We start from the raw sequence: 14,682 nt of genomic DNA on the forward strand, positions 1-14,682 counted from the left end.
GGGTTCTGGTCTATAGTAGTACCACTATATAGGGAATAGGGCTCTGGTCTATAGTAGTGCACTATATAGGGAATAGGGCTCTGGTCACTATATAGGGAATAGGGCTCTGGTCACTAGTAGTTCACTATATAGGGAATAGGGTTCTGGTCACTAGTAGTTCACTATATAGGGAATAGGGCTCTGGTCACTAGTAGTTCACTATATAGGGAATAGGGTTCTGGTCACTAGTAGTTCACTATATAGGAAATAGGGCTCTGGTCACTAGTAGTTCACTATATAGGGAATAGGGCCCTGGTCACTAGTAGTTCACTAGATAGGGAATAGGGTTCTGGTCACTAGTAGTTCACTATATAGGGAATAGGGCTCTGGTCACTAGTAGTTCACTAGATAGGGAATAGGGCAGTAGTCACTAGTAGTTCACTATATAGGGAATAGGGTTCTGGTCTATAGTAGTACCACTATATAGGGAATAGGGCTCTGGTCTATAGTACTACCACTATATAGGGAATAGGGTTCTGGTCACTAGTAGTTCACTATATAGGGAATAGGGCTCTGGTCACTAGTAGTTCACTATATAGGGAATAGGGTTCTGGTCACTAGTAGTTCACTAGATAGGGAATAGGGCCCTGGTCACTAGTAGTTCACTATATAGGGAATAGGGCTCTGGTCACTAGTAGTTCACTAGATAGGGAATAGGGCAGTAGTCACTAGTAGTTCACTATATAGGGAATAGGGCTCTGGCTCTGGCCACTAGTAGTTCACTATATAGGGAATAGGGCTCTGGTCACTAGTAGTTCACTATATAGGGAATAGGGATCTGGTCACTAGTAGTTCACTCGATAGGGAATAGGGCTCTGGTCACTAGTAGTTCACTATATAGGGAATAGGGCTCTGGTTACTAGTAGTTCACTAGATAGGGAATAGGGCTCTGGTCTAAAGTAGTGTACTATATAGGGAATAGGGCTCTGGTCACTAGTTGTTCACTAGATAGGGAATAGGGCTCTGGTCACTAGTAGTTCACTAGATAGGGAATAGGGCCCTGGTCACTAGTAGTTCACTATATAGGGAATAGGGCTCTGGTCACTAGTAGTTCACTATATAGGGAATAGGGCCCTGGTCACTAGTAGTTCACTATATAGGGAATAGGGATCTGGTCACTAGTAGTTCACTATATAGGGAATAGGGCTCTGGTTACTAGTAGTTCACTAGATAGGGAATAGGGCTCTGGTCAATAGTAGTTCACTAGATAGGGAATAGGGCTCTGGTCTAAAGTAGTGTACTATATAGGGAATAGGGCTCTGGTCACTAGTTGTTCACTAGATAGGGAATAGGGCTCTGGTCACTAGTAGTTCACTAGATAGGGAATAGGGCCCTGGTCACTAGTAGTTCACTATATAGGGAATAGGGCTCTGGTCACTAGTAGTTCACTATTTACATTTACATTTAAGTCATTTAGCAGACGCTCTTATAGGGAATAGGGCCCTGGTCACTAGTAGTTCACTATTTAGGGAATAGGGCTCTGGTCACTAGTAGTTCACCATATAGGGAATAGGGTGGTATTTGGGACCCTGAGCTTGTAGTTTGCACCCAGATGAAGTGATGTCAGAGAGAAAGTGGGCTTGTGTCCCAAATGAGACTGATCTGTCCCTGCTGTTTCCTACCTTGTATTTTCATGTATCTCTCTACTAAACCCTCTGACGTGGGGTTGTGTCCCAAATTACACCCTATTGCCTATATTCTGCACTCCTGTATAGGAAATAGGATGCAGCTGTCGCCAACTGTCTTGCACAGGCAATATCTATCATGATTTCCTTGTTAATGAATGTCAAAAGCATAACATTTAAAAGAAAATAATAATAAATAAACATGATATTATGTAAATTGTTGTGTCAAGTGATGGCTCAATAAAAATCGTTTTCAGGATGTTTTGTGACTGAACTGTTGCCCGTCTATTTATTTTATTATTTTAATGACAGAGAGAGATTCACGTATGGAAAATAACATCACAAACCTGGATATACATTCATTAAACTAAACCTCGCTATGCTTTTCCACCATGTGTTGTGTCATTGAACATTTTAATAAAGAATGGTGCAGAATTTAGCAAATCATCATCTCCATTGGAAGTGGAACGTTCGACTTTTTGTAGAATGAGCCCTTTGGCGACCCGTAGTCTCCTCCCGTGGTCCATGTTATTCGGGCTCCTTGGGACGTCCCGTCCCCCCCTAATTGAAGTTAAAATGTAAGTTTAGGTAAAGGTTATAGTTAAAGTTTTGGGGTTATTAAAGTTAGGTTTTTGGGAAGGGACGTCCCAAAGGATTCTGTATAGCTCTAACCCGCCTCCCGTCTGGTCATCATTAGATACCAGAGCCACAAATTCATAATTATGGCTAAACCACGCCCATTCCTACAATTTCTCTTCTTTAAATCTGACTTTAAACCTAACATTAACCACACTGCTATCCTTCTGCTTAACACGAACCCTTAAATTATTACCTAAAAGCTATTTTTTTCATACATTTATTTAAATGTTTAAAAAATGCGATATGTTTATCGTATTTTGACTTTGCGTCTGTGGTAACTCGTGACAACCGCGCCCCGCCGCCGCCGCCGCACTCGGTCTTCTGCGTCGTGAACGAGCACGTCGAAACGACGTTGACGTGAGGCTTCAAGATGGCGGAAGCCTTGACGAGTCAGGAGGAACTGGTAAGAACTTGGGTTTTTTAATTACCGTAGTGCTCTCGATTTCATCAACAAACAAAAACAATAACAAAAATAAACCCAAATGTCTAGTGAGGTTGTAAGGGTCAACGTTGTCCTTGGTGAGGATACTGTCTCGTAAATATCCTTGGTCCCGTTACATATATTATGACAGCCGCTAGCATGCTACTATTAGCTTGCTGCTGAACACTGTCGTCTGGATGCGTTGGCTGACATAGTTACATCTCACTGCTTAGATTTCCTATTTTGTTACCCATATTATTATTATTGAAAAACTTATTGAACGCAGATGGCTACCATGCGATAGCTAAACGTTAGGCCGGGGAGGAAGACCCGTGTTGACACACGTCCTCTTTGACTTCCCACCTAGGTAACTATAGTAAAACTAACATGGACATGTTCTGCTTCATTTGAGCCTTATACGATTTCCTTTCAGATGTTAAACATGTCAGTACAAGGTTGTTTTTTATACGTCCAGTGACATGTTTGCTTTCTGAGTACTGTTTGGTCTCAGTCATAGTTAATGTGCCTGATCACTATCTATTTTTCGACAGTCGGTTCACAGAATTTGCTCTCAAGTTCCTAGTAAAACGTTTGTTTTCGTCGTTCAACTGGCTGGCGGGATTGCTGGTTGACGTTACACAACCCGAAAGAGCCGCTGTCAGATATAAAATAGTCGATGCTCGACCACACTGCCATAGTTAATGCTTTATTTAATTAAACTACATTGGCAACAGTAGACGAGTAGCTTAGGGCCCTAAGCTAGTAGCTACGAATTGCTCGGTCCTCTCATCTCTGAGTTAGTTATTTTAATGCAACTACTCCAGCTAACGAGCAACACGCATTATGTGCTATATGAATCATGTTGCCACTTATTAACGTGCATTTGTAACGGGAGTTAACATTTTTTTTAGGCTAAGTTTTTTTCTAGGGACATTCGTATGTTACTCCTTCGCCAAAATTGGTTGTTGGAAGGAGTTAGTCCAATCCGTTGTCAAGTGTCGGGAAACGGATGTTTTTGTTGAATATCCGCTGACGTCACTGTATATAGTTGGAAGTTTAAAGTTCACGCACATGACGTAGGGCTGTGTGAAGTACAGGTCGACAGATTATGATTTTCCGATACCGATTATTGGAGAACCAAAAAAAGCCGATATAATCTGCTGATTTATGCTATGTTTGTGTAAAAATGACAATTACAACAATACTGAATGAACACTTTTATTTTAACTTAATATAATACATAACATATATTTAGTCTCAAATAAATAATGGAACATGTTCAATTTGGTTTAAATAATGCAAAAACGCAGTGTTGGAGAAGAAAGTAAAAGTGCAATATGTGCCATGTAAAGAAGCTAACGTTTAAGTTCCTGTAGGATGTAGTTATTATAGGAATTATGACTCGTTGACTTTCTCTCTCTGTACCATTTGTATTTCATATACCTTTGACTATTGGATGTTCTTATAGGCACTTTAGTATTGCCAGCCAGTCAAGCATTGCTAAGAGCTGCTGGCAAACACAGTAAAGTTTGAATGTATGCTTACGAGCCTGCTGCTGCCTACCACCGCTCAGTCAGACATCAAATCATAGACTTAATTATAATATAATAAACACAGAAATATGGGCCTTTGGGTCATTAATATGGTCAAATCCGGAAATTATCATTTTTCGAAAACAAATAGTTTATTCTTTCAGTGAAATACGGAACCGTTCCATATTTTATCGAATGTGTGACATTCCTCAGTCTAAATATTGCTTGTTACATTGCGCAACTTTCAATGTTATGTCATAATTAGGTGGAATTCTGGCAAATTAGTTTGGGCCGCCTGGCTCTTTGCAAACTGTTGCACACACCCTGACTCTGCCTGCAATGAACGCAAGAGAAGTGACACAATTTCACCTGGTTAATATTGCCTGCTGACATGAATTTATTTTAACTAAATATGCAGGTTTTAAAAATATATACCTCTGTGTATCAATTTTAATAAATTAATTCATGTTTATGGTTAGGTTTTTAAAATTTAATTTAACCTTTATTTAAAAGTAGGTACATTTGTGCAACGATTGTGCTTTTGTTAAATCATCACCCGTTTGGCAAAGTAGGCTGTGATTCAATGATAAATTAACAGGCACCGCATTGATTATATGCAACGCAGGACAAGCTAGTTAAACTAGTAATATCATCAACCATGTGAAGTCTCCCCTTTATAACTACCCCACACTCACTTGTCCCTTCTGTCCTCTCCCTCCCTCTCTCTCTCTCTCTCTCTCCAACCCCACCCTCACTCTGTCCTCTCCCTGCCTCTCTCTCTCCAACCCCACCCTCACTCTGTCCTCTCCCTGCCTCTCTCTCTTCAACCCCACCCTCACTCTGTCCTCTCCCTGCCTCTCTCTCTCTCTCTCTCTCTCTCCAACCCCACCCTCACTCTGTCCTCTCCCTGCCTCTCTCTCTTCAACCCCACCCTCACTCTGTCCTCTCCCTGCCTCTCTCTCTCCAACGTCAACCCTAACCCCACCCTCACACTGTCCTCTCCCTCCCTCCCTCTCTCTCTCCAACCTCAACCCCACCCTCACTCTGTCCCCTCCCTCCCTTCTGTCCTCTCCCTCTCTCTCTCTCTCCAACGTCAACCCCAACCCCACCCTCACTCTGTCCTCTCCCTGCCTCTCTCTCTCTCCAACCTCAACCCCACCCTCACTCTGTCCTCTCCCTGCCTCTCTCTCTCTCCAACCTCAACCCCACCCTCACTCTGTCCTCTCCCTGCCTCTCTCTCTCCAACCTCAACCCCACCCTCACTCTGTCCTCTCCCTGCCTCTCTCTCTCCAACCTCAACCCCACCCTCACACTGTCCTCTCCCTGCCTCTCTCTCTCCCAACGTCAACCTCAACCCCACCCTCACTCTGTCCTCTCCCTGCCTCTCTCTCCAACCTCAACCCCACCCTCACACTGTCCTCTCCCTGCCTCTCTCTCTCCAACGTCAACCCTAACCCCACCCTCACACTGTCCTCTCCCTCCCTCCCTCTCTCTCTCCAACCTCAACCCCACCCTCACTCTGTCCCCTCCCTCCCTTCTGTCCTCTCCCTCTCTCTCTCTCCAACGTCAACCCCAACCCCACCCTCACTCTGTCCTCTCCCTGCCTCTCTCTCTCTCCAACCTCAACCCCACCCTCACTCTGTCCTCTCCCTGCCTCTCTCTCTCCAACCTCAACCCCACCCTCACTCTGTCCTCTCCCTGCCTCTCTCTCTCTCCAACGTCAACCCCACCCTCACTCTGTCCTCTCCCTGCCTCTCTCTCCAACCTCAACCCCACCCTCACTCTGTCCTCTCCCTGCCTCTCTCTCTCTCCAACCTCAACCCCACCCTCACTCTGTCCTCTCCCTGCCTCTCTCTCTCTCACACCTCAACCCCACCCTCACTCTGTCCTCTCCCTGCCTCTCTCTCTCTCCAACCTCAACCCCACCCTCACTCTGTCCTCTCCCTGCCTCTCTCTCTCCAACCTCAACCCCACCCTCACACTGTCCTCTCCCTCCCTCCCTCTCTCTCTCCAACCTCAACCCCACCCTCACACTGTCCTCTCCCTCCCTCCCTCTCTCTCTCCAACCTCAACCCCACCCTCACTCTGTCCCCAACCTCCCTCTCACTCTCCAACCTCAACCCCACCCTCACTCTGTCCTCTCGCTGCCTCTCTCTCTCCAACCTCAACCCCACCCTCACACTGTCCTCTCCCTCCCTCCCTCTCTCTCTCCAACCTCAACCCCACCCTCACTCTGTCCTTTCCCTGCCTCTGTCTCTCCAACCTCAACCCCACCCTCACTCTGTCCCCAACCTCCCTCTCTCTCTCCAACCTCAACCCCACCCTCACTCTGTCCTCTCCCTGCCTCTCTCTCTCCAACCTCAACCCCACCCTCACTCTGTCCTCTCCCTGCCTCTCTCTCTCCAACCTCAACCCCACCCTCACACTGTCCTCTCCCTCCCTCCCTCTCTCTCTCCAACCTCAACCCCACCCTCACACTGTCCTCTCCCTCCCTCCCTCTCTCTCTTCAACCTCAACCCCACCCTCACACTGTCCTCTCCCTGCCTCTCTCTCTCTCCAACCTCAACCCCACCCTCACTCTGTCCTCTCCCTGCCTTCTGTCCTCTCCCTCTCTCTCTCTCTCCAACCTCAACCCCACCCTCACTCTTTCTCCCCCAATATTCCCCTCTCTCGTCTGGTCTCGTCTCATCCCTGTAAACCTCCCCACCGTCCATCCCCTCCGTCCCCACCGTCCCCTCTAACCCCACCACCCCTCCCCTGTCCCCACCGTCCCCTCTAACCCCACCACCCCTCCCCTCCGTCCCCACCGTCCCCTCTAACCCCACCACCCCTCCCCTGTCCCCACCGTCCCCTCTAACCCCACCACCCCTCCCCCACCACCCCTCCCCCACCACCCCTCCCCCACCACCCCTCCCCCACCGTCCCCTCTAACCCCACCACCCCTCCCCCACCACCCCTCCCCTCCGTCCCCTCTAACCCCACCACCCCTCCCCCACCGCCCCCTCCCCCACCACCCCCCATCTGTCCCCAGGCTGTGGAGGAGTTCCTGACTGAGGTGCGTAGCAGGGAACATCCCCACAGTGCAGCTCTGGTCTCTCAGCCGACCGCCGTCAAATTCCTCATGGCGCGCAAGTTTGATGTCTCCCGAGCAATAGACCTCTTCCAGGCATACAAGGTACAGAGAGGGACCAGACGCTGTGTGTGTGTGTGTGTGTGTGAGAGAGTGACAGAGAGAGAGACAGAGAGTGAGAGTGACAGAGAGTGTGTGTGTGTGAGACAGAGAGAGAGTGACAGAGAGTGTGTGTGTGTGTGACAGAGAGACAGAGAGAGAGTGACAGAGTGTGTGTGTGTGTGTGAGAGAGAGAGAGGGCATTTTTGTGTCTAGTCCCCGACATACACTGTAAATTCCCACCTATGCCAGAATGTGCTAATGGTTGACCCTTGACCTGTATGTCTGCGATTCGTCCAATCAGAACACGAGGATTAAGGAGGGCATCTTCAACATTAACCCAGAAGAGGAACCTCTCCGTTCTGAACTGCTCAGCGGAAAGTTCACCGTCCTGGTGAGGCCTGTGTGTGTGTTTGTGTGTGTGTGTGTGTGTGTGTACGTGTTAGGGTTTTCTTTAGGAAAATGTAGCGCCCGGACAACGTGACCAGGGAAGAATTTGGTTTACTGGCTATTTTGATAAATTTACAGAATCCATATTCTTTGGGAGTGATGGAGGTAGATATGTATAGGGGGAAGGAGACAGGGATACTGGAGTGATGGAGGTAGATATGTATAGGGGGAAGGAGACAGGGATACTGGAGTGATGGAGGTAGATATGTATAGGGGGAAGGAGACAGGGATACTGGAGTGATGGAGGTAGATATGTATAGGGGGAAGGAGACAGGGATACCTGAGTGATGGAGGTAGATATCTATAGGGGAAGGAGACAGGGATACTGGAGTGATGGAGGTAGATATGTATAGGGGGAAGGAGACAGGGATACTGGAGTGATGGAGGTAGATATGTATAGGGGGAAGGAGACAGGGATACCTGAGTGATGGAGGTAGATATCTATAGGGGGAAGGAGACAGGGATACTGGAGTGATGGAGGTAGATATGTATAGGGGGAAGGAGACAGGGATACTGGAGTGATGGAGGTAGATATGTATAGGGGGAAGGAGACAGGGATACTGGAGTGATGGAGGTAGATATGTATAGGGGTAAGGGGACAGGGATACCTGAGTGATGGAGGTAGATATCTATAGGGGAAGGAGACAGGGATACTGGAGTGATGGAGGTAGATATGTATAGGGGGAAGGAGACAGGGATACTGGAGTGATGGAGGTAGATATGTATAGGGGGAAGGAGACAGGGATACTGGAGTGATGGAGGTAGATATGTATAGGGGGAAGGAGACAGGGATACTGGAGTGATGGAGGTAGATATGTATAGGGGTAAGGGGACAGGGATACCTGAGTGATGGAGGTAGATATCTATAGGGGGAAGGAGACAGGGATACTGGAGTGATGGAGGTAGATATGTATAGGGGGAAGGAGACAGGGATACTGGAGTGATGGAGGTAGATATGTATAGGGGTAAGGGGACAGGGATACCTGAGTGATGGAGGTAGATATGTATAGGGGGAAGGGGACATTGATACTGGAGTGATGGAGGTAGATATGTATAGGGGGAAGGGGACAGGGATACTGGAGTGATGGAGGTAGATATGTATAGGGGGAAGGGGACAGGGAAACTGGAGTGATAGAGGTAGATATGTATAGGGGGAAGGGGACAGGGATACTGGAGTGATCCCACACTTTTGGTTTATTTCATAACTATCATTTACGAGATGTCAAATGTGAGCAATGAGCATGTGTCTGGTTTCTCTGCCCTGATCATGTTGAGAGGGAGCAGATGTCTGGTTTCTCTGCCCTGATCATGTTGAGGGGGCATGTGTCTGGTTTCTCTGCCCTGATCCTGTTGAGGGAGCATGTGTCTGGTTTCTCTGCCCTGATCGTGTTGAGGGAGTGCACATGCCTGAACACGAATAGAAGTTCCTGGCCTGCTGTGTGGAAATGTAGGAAAGTGCTTTTTTTTAATGTTGTACCTCCATTGCGAATGATAATATATTAAAACTATAGTTCTTCACAGTAAGCTTTTTGTAAAATCTTTCTAATAATTTCCCCCCTCGATAATCAGAGATCCTCGGTGTGAAAGTGCAATAGAAGGGCCTACTGCAGCATTGGCCAATAGGCTGTGTGTTCCACGGAAGGGCCTACTCTAGCATTGGCCAATAGGCTGTGTTTTCCATGGAAGGGCCTACTGCAGCATTGGCCAATAGGCTGTGTGTTCCATGGAAGGGCCTACTGCAGCATTGGCCAATAGGCTGTGTGTTCCATGGAAGGGCCTACTGCAGCATTGGCCAATAGGCTGTGTGTTCCATGGAAGGGCCTACTGCAGCATTGGCCAATAGGCTGTGTGTTCCATGTAAGGGCCTACTGCAGCATTGGCCAATAGGCTGTGTGTTCCATGGAAGGGCCTACTGCAGCATTGGCCAATAGGCTGTGTGTTCCATGGAAGGGCCTACTGCAGCATTGGCCAATAGGCTGTGTGTTCCATGGAAGGGCCTACTGCAGCATTGGCCAATAGGCTGTGTGTTCCATGGAAGGGCCTACTGCAGCATTGGCCAATAGGCTGTGTGTTCCATGGAAGGGCCTACTGCAGCATTAGCCAATAGGCTGTGTGTTCCATGGAAGGGCCTACTGCAGCATTAGCCAATAGGCTGTGTGTTCCATGGAAGGGCCTACTGCAGCATTGGCCAATAGGCTGTGTGTTCCACGGAAGGGCCTACTGCAGCATTGGCCAATAGGCTGTGTGTTCCATGAGCTCATTTCTTTACCTGCCAATAGATCACGGCGTATCAATGTGGTCACATGATAGAGGCTGGTGATCTCACATTTCGTTGAATTTTAACTTTTAGATTTTTGTTATTTTAATTCAGATTTTTATGATTAATCACGGTGACAATGATTTTAGAGAAACAAAAAAAATGTTATTTTTGAATACGTTTACATGCACAGTAATAATTTGAAATTAAACAGATTTTTAAACATTTATTTAACTAGGTTCATTAAGAACAAATTCTTATTTTCAATGATGGCCTAGGAACAGTGGGTTAACTGCCTGTTCAGGGGCAGAACGACAGATTTGTACCTTGTCAGCTCGGGGGTTTGAACTTACAACCTTCCGGTTACTAGTCCAATGCTCTAACCACTAGGCTACCCTGCCGCCCCGATTACGGCATTAAAACACCTGGTTCTCTGACCCATCTTTAAAATGATTAGGCATTCCAGAGGTGTGTTTGATCTGAGCATGTGCCGGGTCGGTCTCCCTCTTCATCACCACCCGTGTCGGTCTCCCTCTTCATCTCTTCATGCCCGTACCTGACTGGGAGGGGAGCTGGTCGCCCGTACCTCTGTCTCTCTCTCTCTCCCTCTCTCTCTCTACCCTCCCTCTCTCTCTCTCCCTGGAAAAGCTGCCGTCTATGAGCAGAGGAAGGAGGAAAAAGAGAAGAGTGAGCTGACAGGCAGCAGGCCCTCTCGCCCTCCCGTCTGACTCCTTCTTCTCTCTTTCCTCTTCTTTCCCTCTGAGGGTTTGTCTGATGATGAATGGGGCTGTTTGAACAAACCCTCACCAATTAGACCGAGAAGGGGAGGGAGGGAGGGATAGAAAGACTGAAGTGAAGAGGGAGGATGTGAGAAAAGAGATAGAAAATGCGTTCTGTTGTGTTTACAGTAAAGGTCATGAGGACTCAGTAAAGGTTTGCTAGAATGCTGTGTTTACGGTAAAGCTCTCTGTGTTTCAGCCTGGTCGTGATGCAAAGGGTGCTGCTCTGGCTCTGTTCACCGCTCGTCTCCACCGCTCTGACGTCACTACCCATAGGGCTGTGCTGCAGGCCATCATCTTTCAGCTGGACAAAGCCATCGAGAGGTAAGAGGTATTCTCTCTCACTCTCCTTAATTAGTCCTATTCTCTCTCTCTCATTAATTTGTCCTATTCTCTCTCTCTCCTTAATTAGTCCTATTCTCTCTCTCTCTCTCTCTCGCTCATTAATTAGTCCTATTCTCTCTCCCTCTCTCATTAATTAGTCCTATTCTCTCTCTCTCTCTCTCTCTCTCTCATTAATTAGTCCTATTCTCTCTCCCTCTCTCATTAATTAGTCCTATTCTCTCTCTCTCTCATTAATTAGTCCTATTCTCTCTCTCTCTCTCATTAATTAGTCCTATTCTCTCTCTCTCTCTCATTAATTAGTCCTATTCTCTCTCTCTCTCTCATTAATTAGTCCTATTCTCTCTCTCTCTCTCATTAATTAGTCCTATTCTCACTCTCTCTCTCATTAATTAGTCCTATTCTCTCTCTCTCTCTCTCATTAATTAGTCCTATTCTCTCTCTCTCTCTCTCTCATTAATTAGTCCTATTCTCTCTCTCTCATTAATTAGTCCTATTCTCTCTCTCTCTCTCTCTCTCTCTCATTAATTAGTCCTATTCTCTCTCTCTCTCTCTCTCTCATTAATTAGTCCTATTCTCTCTCTCTCTCTCTCTCTCTCTCTCTCTCATCAATTAGTCCTATTCTCTCTCTCTCTCTCATTAATTAGTCCTATTCTCTCTCTCTCTCTCATTAATTAGTCCTATTCTCTCTCTCTCTCTCATTAATTAGTCCTATTCTCTCTCTCTCTCTCTCATTAATTAGTCCTATTCTCTCTCTCTCTCTCATTAATTAGTCCTATTCTCTCTCTCTCTCTCTCATTAATTAGTCCTATTCTCTCTCTCTCTCTCTCTCATTAATTAGTCCTATTCTCTCTCTCTCTCTCTCTCTCTCATTAATTAGTCCTATTCTCTCTCTCTCTCTCTCTCTCTCTCTCATTAATTAGTCCTATTCTCTCTCTCTCTCTCTCTCTCATTAATTAGTCCTATTCTCTCTCTCTCTCTCTCATTCACCTCTCAATCCTTTAATGTACATAACAGAGAACTCACCTCCTCTCTCCCTCCCTTCCTCTCTCCCTCCCTTCTTCTCTCCCTCCCTTCTTCTCTCCCTCCCTTCCCCTCTCCCTCCCTTCCTCTCTCCAGTGTTGACACCCAGAGAGATGGTTTAATATTCATCTATGACATGACCAACTCCAGCTATGGGAACTTTGACTATGAGCTCTGTGTCAAGATCCTCGACCTCCTCAAGGTAACACACCGCCTGTGTCCCAAATGACTCCCTGTGTCAAATGACTCCCTGTGTCAAATGACTCCCTGTGTCAAATGACTCCCTGTGTCAAATGACTCCCTGTGTCAAATGACTCCCTGTGTCAAATGACTCCCTGTGTCAAATGACTCCCTGTGTCAAACGACTCCCTGTGTCAAACGACTCCCTGTGTCAAACGACTCCCTGTGTCAAACGACTCCCTGTGTCAAACGACTCCCTGTGTCAAACGACTCCCTGTCCCAACAATGCAGAGATAAAGTAAGAAAATGTACATTAAAAAATATTAAATAGTATAAAATTAAATAACAATAATGAGGCTAAAAACAGTGTTACCAGAACCCAGTCAATGGGCCCCGTTACCAGAACCCAGTCAATGGGCCGTGTTACCAGAACCCGGGTCAATGGGCCGTGTTACCAGAACCCGGGTCAATGGGCCGTGTTACCAGAACCCAGTCAATGGGCCGTGTTACCAGAACCCGGGTCAATAGGCAGTGTTACCAGAACCCGGTCAATGGGCCGTGTTACCAGAACCCAGTCAATGGGCAGTGTTACCAGAACCCAGTCAATGGGCCGTGTTACCAGAACCCGGGTCAATAGGCAGTGTTACCAGAACCCGGTCAATGGGCCGTGTTACCAGAACCCGGGTCAATGGGCCGTGTTACCAGAACCCAGTCAATGGGCCGTGTTACCAGAACCCGGGTCAATAGGCAGTGTTACCAGAACCCAGTCAATGGGCCGTGTTACCAGAACCGGGTCAATGGGCCGTGTTACCAGAACCCAGTCAATGGGCCGTGTTACCAGAACCCAGTCAATGGGCCGTGTTACCAGAACCGGGTCAATGGGCCGTGTTACCAGAACCCAGTCAATGGGCCGTGTTACCAGAACCCGGGTCAATAGGCAGTGTTACCAGAACCCAGTCAATGGGCCGTGTTACCAGAACCGGGTCAATGGGCCGTGTTACCAGAACCGGGTCAATAGGCAGTGTTACCAGAACCCAGTCAATGGGCCGTGTTACCAGAACCCGGTCAATGGGCCGTGTTACCAGAACCCGGTCAATGGGCCGTGTTACCAGAACCGGGTCATTGGGCCGTGTTACCAGAACCGGGTCAATGGGCCGTGTTACCAGAACCGGGTCATTGGGCCGTGTTACCAGAACCGGGTCAATGGGCCGTGTTACCAGAACCCAGTCAATGGGCCGTGTTACCAGAACCGGGTCAATGGGCCGTGTTACCAGAACCGGGTCAATGGGCCATGTTACCAGAACCGGGTCAATGGGCCCGTGTTACCAGAACCCGGTCAATGGGCCCGTGTTACCAGAACCCGGTCAATGGGCCCGTGTTACCAGAACCCGGTCAATGGGCCCGTGTTACCAGAACCCAGTCAATGGGCCCGTGTTACCAGAACCCAGTCAATGGGCCCGTGTTACCAGAACCCAGTCAATATCCCCGATGCATCATACCGTATATAGTACATTACTCTGGTCACTAGTTGTTTACTAGATAGGGAATAGGGCTCTGGTCACTAGTAGTTCACTAGATAGGGAATAGGGCTCTGGTCTATAGTAGTGTACTATATAGGGAATAGGGCTCTGGTCACTAGTAGTTCACTAGATAGGCAATAGGGCTCTGGTCACTAGTAGTTCACTATATAGGGAATAGGGCTCTGGTCACTAGTAGTTCACTATATAGGGAATAGGGCTCTGGTCACTAGTAGTTCACTAGATAGGGAATAGGACTCTGGTTACTAGTAGTGCACTATATAGGGAATAGGGCTCTGGTCACTAGTAGTTCACTAGATAGGGAATAGGACTCTGGTTACTAGTAGTGCACTATATAGGGAATAGGGCTCTGGTCACTAGTAGTTCACTAGATAGGGAATAGGACTCTGGTCACTAGTAGTGCACTATATAGGGAATAGGGCTCTGGTCACTAGTAGTTCACTAGATAGGGAATAGGACTCTGGTTACTAGTAGTGCACTATATAGGGTATAGGGCTCTGGTCACTAGTAGTTCACTATATAGGGAATAGGGCTCTGGTCACTAGTAGTTCACTATATAGGGAATAGGGCCCTGGTCTATAGTATTACCACTATATAGGGAATAGGGCTCTGGTCACTAGTAGTTCACTATATAGGGAATAGGGCCCTGGTCTATAGTATTACCACTATATAAGGAATAGGGCTCTGG

The 14,682-nt window shown here is 47.3% G+C and overlaps 1 pseudogene; it reads left to right on the forward strand.

Annotated features, from left to right (window-relative positions):
• The first annotated feature begins 2,656 nt into the window (after positions 1-2,656).
• The window catches only part of LOC135538283 (tyrosine-protein phosphatase non-receptor type 9-like), a 32,068-nt pseudogene continuing 20,042 nt past the window's right edge, over positions 2,657-14,682 (forward strand).

This window comes from Oncorhynchus masou, unplaced genomic scaffold (genome assembly GCF_036934945.1).
Source record: "Oncorhynchus masou masou isolate Uvic2021 unplaced genomic scaffold, UVic_Omas_1.1 unplaced_scaffold_936, whole genome shotgun sequence".
Lineage (NCBI taxonomy): Eukaryota > Metazoa > Chordata > Actinopteri > Salmoniformes > Salmonidae > Oncorhynchus > Oncorhynchus masou.